The following is a 14,763-nucleotide window of genomic DNA, read 5'->3' as shown; positions in this document are numbered from 1 at the left end:
TTTGGCATCTAACAGCCATCTCCTCCTAGAAGCTTTTCATTGACTACAACAAAAACACTCAAGCCTGAAAATGCATGAAAAACGCACAAAAAACAAGTAAAAAGCAAAACAAAAACAGGAGTCACCAATGCTCAGTGTGTAGCTATACCGTTAGAAATGTCTGCTGTATTGGCTGAAATGTGAGCTTTCACTTTCAGAGTGATCGTCTCACAATCTATTCGTTAGCACACAGCTTTCAAAACCCAATCACGACAGTTGGTGCAAAAATATCCAAAGGGGCAAGAAGGAAATGTTTCTTGTATGATAACAGAACGAATGATTTTCGTGTAATTAGTATAGTATTTTTCCAAAAATTTGTGTGACCAAGACCATGCATGCTCATATACGAAAGAATGCATTGCAATACATTACATCACTTCTGAAGTTGAATTTTCGTAGCTTTAGTAACCTGTTGGTTTTCGATATAAAACATAAAACTTTTTTTAAAAAACAGACGATCCTTCGTCCGATATTCTCATCGTGTGTACGAGGCTTTAGGAGGGCCTTGGTCATGAGAGCTTGCAATCTAAAAGGGAGGGACAAGTGATACAAAAAAGTAACATACAAAAAAGACAATCATTCATCCGATATTCTCATCGTGTGGCTTTAGGAGGGCCTTGGTCATGAGAGCTTGGAATCTAAAAGGGATAAGTGATACAAAAAAGTAACATCTAAAAAAATACAAATAAATAAAAAAAGACAATCATTTGTCTGACATTTTCATTGTCTGTACGAGGCTTTAGGAGGGCCTTGGTCATGAGAGCTTGCAATCTAAAAGGAAAAAGTGATACAAAAAAAGTAACATCTAAAAAAAATAAAAAAAATAAAAAAGACGATCATTCGTCCGATATCCTCATCGTGTGTACAAGGCTTTAGGAGGGCCTTGGTCACAGGAGCTTGCAATCTAAAAGGGAGGGACAAGTGATACAAAAAAGTAACATCTAAAAAAAAAAAAAAAAGACAATCATACGTCCGATATGTTTATGGTGTGGCTTTTAGGAGGGCCTTGGTCACGGGAGCTTGCAATCTAAAAGGGACATGTGATACAAAAAAGTAACAGCTAAAAAAAGACAATAATTTGTCTGATATTCTCATCGTGTTTACAAGGCTTTAGGAGGGCCTTGGTCATGAGAGCTTGCAATCTAAAACGGAGGGACAAGTGTTATAAAAAAGTAACATCTGGGTGGGGATGAGTTGATGGAGAAAGTGCAGTTGTTGGGTAGAGGTGGGATAGGCTTCCCTGAAGAGATGAGGTTTCAGGGATTGCCTAAAGGCAGACAGAGTTGGTGATAGCCAGACAGATTGGGGTAGGGAGTTTTTTTTATGGATGGCAGAGGCTCTAGAGAGGTCCTGGGGGCAAGTATGGGAGGAGGTGATGAGGCCATATAATATCAGCAAAGAGCTGATCCAAGGACAGCTCATCCTACTGCAGCTTGTGGAACCTCAATAGTCATCCCTGATATCCCCCCTCTGCTGCTTACCTGACCACCAAGCTCTCCATTATCACCAGTTTGGTTGGGTCTTTTTCAGCCCTTGAGGCTATCAGGTTTTGGCTGGATTTGCTATCAGCACACTAAGCCCTAGATGTTAGGCCACTTCCCTATATCTCTAGCTCTCTGTTTACCCTCAATTTACATTGATCCGCCAGATAATGAAAGTGGAGCAGGGAAAATAGACAAGGTGGTTGCTCTATCTGTTTTCCAAACAGCATGTGCAATTACCGTCTGCAGATAGGGTTTTGCATTCCGCACTAATGAATTACTTCACTGTTCTGTCTGATGGCAGTGAGACCGAGGTGTATTGTTAGTGTCAGGGCAGCACTGAACTTCAGGCACACACAAAACAACACCAATGCCTGCAGTTAAATAGTTAATTAAAAGAATGAAATGAATATATAAAAAAAAATAAACATATGTACAGTATGTCACAAAAGTGAATACACTCCTTATATTTTTTTAAATATTTTATTATATCTTTTCATGTGACAACACTGAAGAAATTACACTTTGTTACAATGTACAGTAGTGAGTGTACAGCTTGTGTAACAGTGTACATTTGCTGTCCCCTCAAATTAACTCAACCCATATATATGTATATATATATATATATATATATATATATATATATATATATATATATATATATATATATATATATATATATATATATATATATATATATATAGCACTGACCCCCGAAGGAGTGGCTGGTTTTCTTGGGCTTACCATTTACCTCCTCCGTCTTGTAACTCGTTCTTATCTAAGGGTTCCCGAGGTTGATGGCCCAATAACTGCAGAGACCGACTTGAATTCCTTTAGGATTTTTTATTTGCTTCAAACGTTGAACAGAAACACGGTCTCTCAGTTGGGAATAGAGGGTATAGGTATGGAAGCTCAGGCACTTTGAAACTGCTGACACTTAATGAATGTCTCTCTCTAGGTAATCCAGGGAATAGCCACTCGCAACTGGATATTTCCACTGTCGGATAAATCCTGGTTTAGGGATTTAGCAGCCGACAAATGACTCAAACTTAGCAAAGTCTCTGCCACAGACTTGGTTGCAAACTTTTAGATGAACACAGAAAGTCTCTCACAGGAACTTAGTTGTAACCGAAGGATGAAAATAGGAACCTTCTTACAGTACCGGTATCTTGCAGCCGGTCCGGCGATACCGTAAGAAATGTGGATTCAATTAGTGTCCATACAGCTCAGCATCCAGGCTCTTACCGAGTAGTCAGCCTCGTGCGTTGCCCTCTTCCGAAGAGTCCTCCCCTGGTTGCATGATGAGTTGCTGGGCCTCTCCAAAACCTGAGACAGCACCGGACCACTTTAGAATCCTCCTTCCAGTTACTGTCCCTCGGACTAGCCAGTTCCAAGACTCGGAAATGGATGGATCCACACCCCAGGCCATGAGGGCCTCTGGGGGCTGGTCGGGAGGACCAGGACCACAGAGTCAGAACATACTTCTGGACTGGAACCCAGAACCACACCTTAAGTGCCCTCTCCCGGAATACACAGCGAGACAACGCACCCACTGATTGGCTCCGAGAGAGAGATTGGTACCCAATGCGTCCAACCAGACTCCGTTCCAATGCCTGTCAAAGTTGCTACCTACACCTATGACCAGGCAGAACATTAGTACAGCCCAGCCAAACTGATGCCAAAACCACAATTTAGTGCAATTAACCCCAGGACTCAACTATAGTCTTGGGAAAAAACTAAATTTACAGACATATAGATAGATAGATAGATAGATAGATAGATACATTTCTAGTAATAAATATATTATATATATATATATTTTTTAATTAAATTTTTTTTTATTATTTATCTGGTGGTCCTTTAAGTGAGCTTTAATAACTTCTCTATAATGTGACTGCTGTGATTGGCTCTCACAGTGGAGCTCATCAAGCTTGTTTCCGATCAGAAGTCGTGACTGAGAGCTGTCAGTGACAGCTTGTTTAGTGTGCTGGGAATGCACAACCTCAGGTCGCCTTGGACACATACACATGGCCACTGGGTATTAAAGCCCACTGTTCTTGGTACTGCATATATGTGTTATCTGTGGGGTTGCCACCTGTCCGGGATTCACCCGGACAGTTTGAGCTTTTAATCATATGACAGGCGGACTGAAACACAATATTCAGACAGGAAGGTGGCTCAGAACAGGGCCTGACAGGATGGTGAGAGGGCACTAAGCACCAGTGTTAATTTTGGCAGCAATTTAGATTTAGTTTTAGTCTTAGTTTTAGGACTAAAATGGCATTTTAGTTTTGGTCCCATTTTAGTCTTCTGCAAATGTTTTAGTTTTAGTCATAGTCTTTTACTAAAATGCCATTTTAGTTTTGGTCCCATTTTAGTTGACTAAAATCTCCAGTACATTTTAGTTGAATAAAATCATTTAAGTCAACTAAAATCGAATGTGTTGAGTTAAATTGTAATACATTATGTAAGCATTTCTCTAGAATTTCCAAACTCATTATATACCCCTGGAGTAATAAAATATAATATCATGTTATTATAGTGTGACCTATTATAGTGTTACTTAGATTGTGCCTACACACCCCCTAGCCAGTATTGTAGTTCTCTTTTCTCTTGGAATTATTTATATTTATTATTTATTTATTGTTTATCTATTTATGGATGTTTTGGGCAAGATCCCCTGGGCGAGAGTTACACGTCACTAGTACCTCTTTGTAGTACCTCTTTGTAGACTCCCCTTGCCTACTCCTCTTTTCTGGATTCCTTTTACAAGGCTTATTCTTCACTTTTTCACTTTTATTTCCCGTTTGTGTTTACTGAGGGAATATAACTACCACTCAACCTGGAGTCTATTCCCCTTTGTTGGGGGTATTAGCTTGCATACATACATATTTTTTATATATTTGTATATATTTACATAATTTATTTAGTTACGTCAGGTAGCGCCTGGGCCTCTTTATTTTGATAAATATTTTTATTGTTACATCTCGTGATCCCATTTGGGGCTGCGAGACATAGGGGAGGCGACACCTGCTGATAGCTGTGTTGTCTGTTTTTCTGGTTTACCCATACATACCATTTAGCGCGGCTGTGGTCTTTTGAGACCGCCTTTACATAGCTTCTTAATATCATGTTATTATTTATGGTATTAAGGTTTGAACAAACTCACAGATACAGATTTAGCCACTCTGGACAGTCTGAGGAGGCCTGTAATGCTGCATAGTGCTCTGGACGGTGGTCTGAGGAGGTCAGTAATACTGCACAGTGCTCTGGACAGTGGTCTAAGGAGGCCAGTAATGCTGCACAGTGCTCTGAATGGTGGTCTGAGGAGGCCAGTAATGCTGCACAGTGCTCTGGACAGTGGTATGAGGAGGTCAGTAATGCTGCACAGTGCTCTGGACGGTGGTCTGAGGAGGCCAGTAATGCTGCACAGTGCTCTGGATGGTGGTCTGAGGAGGCCAGTAATGCTGCACAGTGCTCTGGATGGTGGTTTGGGGAAACCTGTAATGCTGCAGAGTGCTCTGGACGGTGGTCGGAGGAGGTCTGTAATGCTGCACAGTGCTCTGGATGGTGGTCTGAGGAGGACTGTAATGCTGCAAAGTGCTCTGGACGGTGGTCTGAGGAGGCCTGTAATGCGGCATAGTGCTCTGGACAGTGGTCTGAGGAGGCCTGTAATGCTGCACAGTGCTCTGGACGGTGGTTTGAGGAAACCTGTAATGCCGCAGAGTGCTCTGGACGGTGGTCGGAGGAGGTCTGTGATGCTGCATAGTGCTCTGGATGGTGGTCTGAGGAGGCCCTTAATGCTGTATAGTGCCCTGAATGGTGGTCAGAGGAGGCCTGTAATGCTGCACATTGCTCTGAACGGTGGTCTGAGGAGGCCTGTAATGCTGCACAGTTCCAGATGGTGGTCTCAGGAGGCCTGTAATGCTGCACAGTGCTCTGGACGGTGGACTAAGGAGGCCAGTAATGCTGCACAGTGCGCTGGACAGTGGATTGGGGAAACCTGTAATGCTGCAGTGTGCTCTGGACGGTGGTCGGAGGAGGTCTGTAATGCTGCATAGTGCTCTGAATGGTGGTCTAAGGAGACCCTTACTGCTGCATAGTGTTCTGCACGGTGGTCTGAGGAGGCCTGTAATGCTGCACAGTGCTGGATGGTGGTCTCAGGTCTGAGGGATGGCCTGTAATGCACAGTGCCCTGGATGCCACCACCAGTGGTCGGAGGAGGCCTATGTAATGTACACACAGTGCTGGATGGTGGTCGGCGGGGAGGCCTCAGACCTGCTGTAATTGTAATGTACTACACACTCACAGTCTGCTCTGCTCTCTGCTTTGGATGTGGGCTCCTGACTGGTGGTCCTCCCGGGAGTCGGGACTCAGAAGTGGGACAGTCTGAATTGGGAGGCCTGGCTGTCTGTAATGCACAGTGCTGCTTTGGTCTCTGGCAGTCACAGTGCACACACTCGTTTGCTTGCTTGCTGGGAGTGGAAGCAGGTGAAAACCGGAAGTTAGTTCATGAGGGTTCACCCGCCTTGTGATTTTCGGACAGTTTTTTATTTTTTTATTTTTTCGGATTTGAAAATGGATTTTATTTTCGTCATAGTTTTCCTCAGTAGACGAAAATGTGCTGTATTTTTTGTTCGTTTTGTTTTCGTCACTGCAAAAATGCCGCCGACGAAAACTTTGACACTTGACAAGTTTTCGCTGACTAAATTAACACTGCTATGCACGCTGCATTACTATTCTCTTTGGAGTGTTCAAAGGTGTCTAAGTTCTGTTACAATCTTATAGTTTATGCTAAAAAAAAAAGAAAAAGTGGTGTGTGCCGCTAAAGTGTTCGGGTTTGACTTGAAGAAAAAGTGGCAACCCTAATTATGTGATTGGCAAGAGGTTAAAATAAATATTATTTATTATTTAAAAAAATAAAATAAAGCAAAATACTATATATATATATATATATATATATATATATATATATATATATATATATATATATATTATTGCAACTAGCTTAAAGGAGAAGTATGGACTTTTTTTGTGCAGATTCATACTTATCTAGCTGGATACAGCATAGGTTCAATGCTGCATCTGTCCCCTGCTGTCTCTAACCCTGAGAACTGTGCGATCAAGGGGGGCGGGAGCTGCCAACTCAGGCTCTTAACAGCTCGCTGAGAGGCTGAGCCGGATAGCGGTACAGGCATGTGGATGGATCCCAACTTCTTTGTCGTGATCTTGCCCAAGCCTGGACCTGCCCTGTGACGTCAGCCGACAGCGGGCTTCAGCCCACTGTCTGCTGAAAATGGGCTGTACGTCTCCTTTAAGTATTAGCCCAATTCCTGTATATCAGCACTCAGACTGGGAGTGGGACAGCAACTGGAGCCAATCAAGTTTGCTACAGTCCACATGTGCTAAGAAGGAACATGCTGATAGGAGCAGCGAGATAACCCCATAACTCTTCTTTTGCTCCTTCAAGGACTGAGCAGGCTCTATTATATAAACCGCAGTAAAGATATGTCAGTTCCCCTGGCTGTGCTCTGTGACAGGGCAGTGTATAAATCTCAGGACCAGCAGGGAGAAAAACAAACCATCTGGAAGGTAAAGCAATATTATATATTTATTTTAACAGTATATTCAGCTGTTTGTCTGGAGTTCAGGTTTAACTGCTTGGCAAGACTTGTATTCGCTTTATGGGAATAAAACGATAATCTTCCAGCAGGAATGGACGTAAGGTTGTAAGATGGCAAAAATGAACCACTTGAGCTCTGGAAGGTTTTACCCCCTTCGTGACCAGGCCATTTTTTGCTATTTAGCACTGCGCTACTTTAACTGGTAATTCCGCAGTCATGAAATACTGTACGTAAATGTAATGTATATCATTTTTTTTCACACAAATAGAGCTTACTTTTGGTGGTATCTGATCACCACTGTTTTTTTTTTATATTATTTATTATTATTATTATTATATAAAAGACCGAACATTTTGAGAAAAAAAAACATATCCAATAAAAAAATAAAATGTATTCTGCTACATGTCTTTGAGGAAAAAAAACCCCCAATAAGTGTATATTGAATTGTTTGCATTAAAAGTTATAGCATCTACAAATTATGGTATATATATATATATATATATATATATATATATATACTGGCATTTTTATTTATTATTATTTTTCTTATTTTTGTTTTTATATTAGTAACTGCAGTGATCAGCAACTTATAATGGGACTGTGATAGTGCAGCGGACAATCTGAGACTAACTGACACTGGGTGGGAACTGACTAACTGCCATTGACATTACCAGTGACAGTAATACAGTAATCAGTGCTAATAATATGCACTGTCACTGGACTAATGACACTGACTGGGAAGGGGTTAACATCTAGGGGCAACAAAAGGGTTAACAAGTGTAAGGTGCACATTATGTGCTGCTTTTACTACTATATGTAGCTGACTTTTATCCCTGGAAAAAAAAAAGTCACATCTCTGCTCCGTGTACAGAGCCGTGTGTTGTAGGTAAACACAGAGCTCTGTGCTGTGATTCGCTATGTTGATCAGCAGGTCCCAGCCAACAATGTATGGCCAGGGCCTACTTACACTGTAGCGAATCACAGCACAGATGGGGCAGCGGGCGTGTGCCACCTACCTAGAAATGCCAGATTATGCATGTAAATCCTGCGCAGAGCGACCGCCCGTCACCTTATATGTGCATGGGGTGGTTATAGAGATTTTCCTTTTTAGACCTATATAATGTAGACATTGCTACTTTTTTTATTAACCGCTTGCCGACCAGCCATTGTCATTATACTGCGGCAGGTTAGCACGGCTACGCGAATCGCCGTAGGTGTACTTACACTGCTTTAAGAGCTCTAGGGGGGCACGCAACACCAGAGCTGATCCGCGCATCCAGCAGCCTCCCTAGGGAACACTTAACCCCTTAATCGCCCCCTAGTGTTAACCCCTTCTCTGGCAGTGACATTTATACAGTAAAGTGGCTTTGATCACTGTATAAATGTCAGTAGCCCCAAAAAAGTGTCAAAAGTGTCCAATCTGTTCACCGCAATGTCGCAGTCCTGCTAGAAATCGCTGATCACTGCCATTACTAGTAAAAAAACATAATAAAAATGCCATAAATCTATCCCCTATTTTGTAGACACTATAACTTTCGCACAAACCAATCAATATATGCTTATTGTGATTTTTTTTACCAAAAATATGTTGAAGAGTATATATTGGCCTAAACTGATGAAGAATATTTTTTCTTATTTTTGGGATATTTATTATAGCAAAAAGTAAAAAATATACATTTATTTTTTTCAAAATTGTCGCTCTTTTTTATAGCGCAAAAAATAAAAACTACAGAGGTGATCAAATACCACCAAAAGAAAGCTCTATTTTAGGGGAAAAAAGACATACCTTTTTATTTGAGTACAGCATTGCACGCCCGCGCAATTTTTAGTTAAAGCGATGCAGTGCCGTATCGCAAGAAAATGGCCTGGTCATAAAGGGGGCAAATCCTTTTGGTAATTAAGTGGTTAAAGAAGACATAACCCTGATTGACTTGATAAAGCCCTGTTTAGCATAAATTATCGCCATTTTTTTATAAAATGAAATCCTCGTTTTCACCCGTTTTTGAGCATTTGGTACGTTTCAGTGTTGAAAATCTCCTGCAGCCTCTTTGAGGCCACTTCAGCAATGGCTGCATAGCAAATACACTTGTTTGTAGGGGAAGGAAGTGGGGAGATGGATGCCTGATGATGACAGCAGTAGACCGTGCCTGCATATTGTAAATGGAAACAATGACTTGTAGTCTCCATTGGAAGACCAGTGTTCCCCTGTCAGAATACAATAGCGCTGCAGGAGAGATTCCTACGTCACACATTGTTGTGTTAATGCGGGAATCTGTCTGTTTTTTTTTTTTTTCCGTTCAGCTCACTGGTAGAGGTCCATTGCTTCTGGTAAGAATCCTGTGTCGTGATTTTGTCGCTTGACAACCGTGACAAAATCGCACCGCGGTTGGGATGCCATTTAACCACTTAAGGAGCGAAAGTTTTGCCTTCTTAATGACCAGGCCATTTTTTGCGATACGGCACTGTGCTGCTTTAACTGACAATTGCACGGTCCCACAATGCTGTACCCAAACAAAATTGATGTAGTTTTTTTTCCCACAAATAGAGCTTTCTTTTGGTGGTTTTTATTTTTTGTGCTATAAACAAAAAAAGAGCAACAATTTTGAAAAAAACAACAATATTTTTTACTTTTTCCTATAATAAATATCCCCCAAAAATGTAAAAAACAGAACAAATTTATTTATCAGTTTAGGCTGATATGTATTCTTCTACATATTTTTGGAAAAAAATAGCAATAAGCATATATTGATTGGTTTGTGCAAAAGTTAGAGAGTCTACAAAATAGGGGATAGATTTATGGCATTTTTATTATTTTTTTTTTTTACTAATAATGGCGGTGATCAGTGTTTTTTAGCGGGGCTGTGACATTGCAGCAGACAGATCGGACGCTTTTTACACTTTTTTAGGACCATTGACATTTAAACAGCGATCAGTGCTATAAAAATATAAAAATGCACTAATTACTGTATAAATGACACTGGCAGGGAAGGGGTTAACACTAGGGAGCGCTCAAGGGGTTAAATGTGTTCCCTAGTGTGTGTTCTAACTGTGGAGGGAGTGGACTGACTGGGAGTAGAGAGAGATCGCTGTTCCTGATCACTCTGAACTCCCCTGTCAGAATGGGGATCTGTTTGTTTACATTGACAGATCCCCGTTCTGGCTCTCTGTGGAGCAGTCACGGGTGGCTGGCGGACATCCCGGCCACGTGCATCGGCTACGGCACCATGGGCACGAGCTCGCTCGATGTAGCTGTTAAACAGACCGCTGCACATCTACGGCGATTCGTGGGAACGAGCCGACCTGCGGCTGTATAATGATGGTGGCTGGTCGGCAAGTGGTTAAGAATGCTACGTTATGTAGCAATTGCCATTCAATCTGGAATCGCGGGCAGAATCATGTGGAATCTGCCTGAGATTCCATATCGTCAAAAATGAATGGGGCCATAAAGAGATAGCACACCTATTTTTAAGTTTTTATGCATAAATTGAATGGAAAATTATATTAAAATGGTTGTAAACCCTTACATATACCCAGTGAATGGACTATTCTGAGGTAATACACAGAGATGAAACAAATCCTACATATGTTGTACCTGTTTATCTGCAGTCTTCTCTTCTCTACAGCCATTCAAAGCGCTGAATTTATAAGTTTGTCAGAGTTCAGAAAAAAGGGGGTGGGGAGCTGAAGTTACACTCTGTAGAGCTTAGTGAGAAGGGTTCTAAGAGCTGATTGGAGTGAAGAGACACACCCCTCCTTTACACAACACATAGGAACAGAGCTGAGGCTGTCAATCGGCTGGATGCCCTCCTCCCGTCATCATTTTTCTCTTGATGTCAGGAAAAATTGTCGATTTGTGATTCATGCTCATAGCAGAGGAACAAAGCAACAGTTGGAAGTGACACTAAGCGTTTTCCAGTGCATTTTCAGTCTTGCAGAAATGCACTACAGTCCATTTAACATGGTTCCCCGTGGGCCACGTTCACATTCATGTGCTTTCCACTGATTCGTTTTTTGTTTTTTTTAGGGTCAGGGACTTTTTTCCGGCAGCAGGTTACATTTCTGGTACTGTAGACTTCAGTTGAAATGAATGAAAAACGCGCTTCATGCATTTCTGATGCGTTTTTGTTGGTTTCTCCTGCAAGACAACAGATACCTTCCAAAAACGCAAAAGGCATCAAAAACACGTTAAATGCACCAAAAGGGCATGTAAAAAATGCAAAACTGTGCCTTTTTTGCTTTTTTGGTTCAATAGACTTCAATGGAGAAGCTGCAGAAAAGCATGTAGTGTGTTTTTGTAGCGATTTTTGACAGCTGTCGCCATCCCATCCAATCCTGTCTGCCAAAAACAGAGGGATGATGGACCTATTCCCCATCCGTCTATTGGATCAGATCGGTTGGCATCAGATGGAAATGAACAGGCGGTCCATTTCCATCCAATTGCCCCATAGACGAGACCAGGCTGCGTCTGTGTCCACTCTGCATAACAGATCGCCCTCTGAGCAAGCTGATCCCGTTTCACGGAGACGCCGTGAGAAAGGCTTGTTATTCACATTTCTTGTTTTATAACCACTTTTCCAGCCTGGGGAAAAAAAATGTTTTAATATAATAATAATATAATAATATATAATATAACACTTAGACCTCTTTTGCCATGGCGGTCTAGCACTAAAAATATCGCCAGTAAAGCTCCTGAAGAGCACCCCTCAAGCCACCCCAGTGGGAAAGCCTGAATGCTTTCCCACTGGGGCGGCGCTCTTGCAAGACGGGAAAAAAAGTCCTGCAAGCAGCATCTTTGGGATGGTGCGGGAGTGCTGCATACACAGCTCACAAAAGGCCCTGCCCTATTCGAATGAATGGGCAACGCTGCTGAAGCGCCTGCAAAGCGCTTCGGTGGCACCGCATCATGGGCACTATTAACCCTTTCTTCTGCCGCTAGTGGGGGATTAAAAGCGCCCCCCCCCCCCCCGCAACCGAAAAGTGCCACTATAACAGCGGTATAGCGCCGCTAAAACTAGCGTCACTTTACCGCTAACGCCCGCACTGCCCCAGTGTTGCCCAGGGGGAGCTCACAATGTTGGCACCTCAAGCTGATCCATCCAGCGGCTTCAGGTGCCGGCACAGGCATTGCAAGCAAGGGAAACTGTCAGTAAAGCCTTCAGGCTTCACAGTGTAAGGCTGGATTCACACCTATGCAGTTTTTGTGCTTTTTGCATTTTGCAGATTTGCACTACAGTCCATTTAACATGGTTTCCTAAGGAACACGATCTGTAGCGCAAATCTGCAAAATGCAAAAAGCACAAAAAATGCATAGGTGTGAATCCAGCCTTAGTCCTACTGCACGTGTTGCGTGGCACTTTCTGAATAGTCCCTTCATCTTTTGGGGGACACACAGGTCCCAGAAGGCAACGAGGAGGGCACGATAAAACCGCGGAAGTGACGTAATTCCCTGCAGCGACATGGGACGGAAGTTCAGAAGAAATCATGCCAAAAAGGCATGAAAAAGAAAAAAATATTCAAAAATTAGGGAGTGTTCTTTTGTTTAAGACTGAGTTCAATTTGTGCCTGGAACTGCGCTTTAAAGAAGGACAACTGAGGAAGAATGATTTCAAAAAAGGAAGCATCTCTCCAGTCGAGGGACTGCAGCTTGCTTTGTTAAGGGAACAGATATAACCACATTTTATAATGTAAAGGTTGCATGCGTTGCGACTTTATATTTCATATTGAAGGCCCTGACCCAGCACTTGCTGCAGACCTTCCTAATCCCCCCATTGTGCTCCATCAGTCTGATAAAGGTTGGAAGACCCCCTGCCATTAGAGTCGCCTTGTGCGGCGGTTAACCCCTCGCATGCTGCCATTGTCCTTGTCCCCAGACATGTGAAGGAGGTGGATTTGATCGGAGACTTGATGGTGTGTTATCTAAACAGAGAGCATCCCACAAGCAAAGCAGCAGGCAGCGGCGACAGACAGCTCCATTCTGAGCTCTGACCTGATCACAGTCAGATAAAGGCAGTGATGAGAGACTAATGCAGACGAGACAGTCTGCTAGGCTGACCCCTTCCCCAGGCCTGCCTTGATCTGATGTCACCCGCCTCCTCCCCAATACAACAAGGAGTCAGTCAAAAGAAGTCATTAGTGCTTTAGTTATGCTTGAAAGGTATAAAGGCCATCCCACTCATTCATTGACTTCTGTCTGCCCTCCCAGTACATGTCTGAGACATGGAGGAGGAGAAGGACATGATTTGTCCACCTTCTATTTATCAGCTTCTGTATACACAGCACATCACATCCTCCCTCTGAAATAACAGTCTTAGCACATTTACAGCCCCACAAACCTTACAGGGTGTCAGCTTGTGTACATTCATTCACAAAATCACTGCGGGGTCAGTTTATTACCAGGGGAAGAAAATACAGCAACTAGTAGGCAGGGTTTTGGTGACAGCAAAGCTGCTGCGTAAAAATGTGCTTTGTAATGTTTGATCAACGATTAGATGTGACAAGCCTACAGTCGTAAAGTGACACTAAATGATATCTTTATTCTCCAAAAAGAATCCATACGCATCCACTGCTTAATGGTCCTGTAATCAATTTTCTTACTGTGCTTTTCTGCTTCCTTGTAATGTCCTACAGGAGCTCCTGAACCTCTTCTTTTCCCCATCTCTTTCTTTGTAATGTCCTCCAGGAGCTCCCGAACCTCTTCTTTTCCTCATCTCTTTGTAATGTCCTCCAGGATCTCCTGAACCTCTTCTTTTCCTGATCTCTTTGTTTGTAATGTCCTTCAGGAGCTCCTGAACCTCTTCTTTTGCCCATCTCTTTGTAATGTCCTCCAGGAGCTCCTGAACCTCTTCTTTTCCACATCTCTTTGTTTGTAATGTCCTTCAGGAGCTCCTGAACCTCTTCTTTTCCACATCTCTTTGTTTGTAATGTCCTTCAGGAGATCCTGAACCTCTTCTTTTCCCCATCTCTTTGTTTGTAATGTCCTCCAGGAGCTCCTGAACCTCTTCTTTTCCCCATCTCTTTATAATGTCCTTCAGGAGCTCCCGAACCTCTTCTTTTCCTCATCTCTTTGTGTGTTGGAACAAGCAGTGCACATTAGTTGTGGCCTTGCACACATCTCTATGCACACTACACACAATCATAGTCTATAGTCCATCTTGGGAGAGAACAAGAGAGGGTGACAATGCTCCTAAATACAATGGGACCATAGGATTCGCCAGGGGGTGGCTACTGAGGCTGTAGCCCCGAATCTGGAGCCCATAGCTCGAGTCTCTTGCCGCAGGGTCCCTGCCTAACCAGCGGGTCGCAGCTGCGGTGGGCGGGCTGCATTAGAGGAGGATGAGAGGAGAGAGATGAGCGGGCAGACGAGAAAAGATGACATCATCTCTCTCTGCCTACTCCACGTCACCACTCTTCCGCCCTCACAGGCGAGCCATGTCAATGTGGAAGCGATGTGTGGCACTCATCACTCTTACTGCCTGCCACACATCAGCGTTCTTCCGCCCTCACAGCGCAGGTGCTCATTTTGTCAGGGCCTCTTCGATGTCGAAGGGGCAGTGGGGAGCAGAGAGATTACATCATCTCCCCCTGTCCACCCCGCATCTCCGCTCTCCTGCCCACACTAC

The sequence above is a fragment of the Lithobates pipiens genome, unplaced genomic scaffold (genome assembly GCF_037356315.1).
Source record: "Lithobates pipiens isolate NorthernLeopardFrog02 unplaced genomic scaffold, aLitPip1_a1.2 Scaffold_19, whole genome shotgun sequence".
Taxonomy (NCBI): Eukaryota; Metazoa; Chordata; class Amphibia; order Anura; family Ranidae; genus Lithobates; species Lithobates pipiens.
This window is presented reverse-complemented; position numbering follows the sequence as displayed.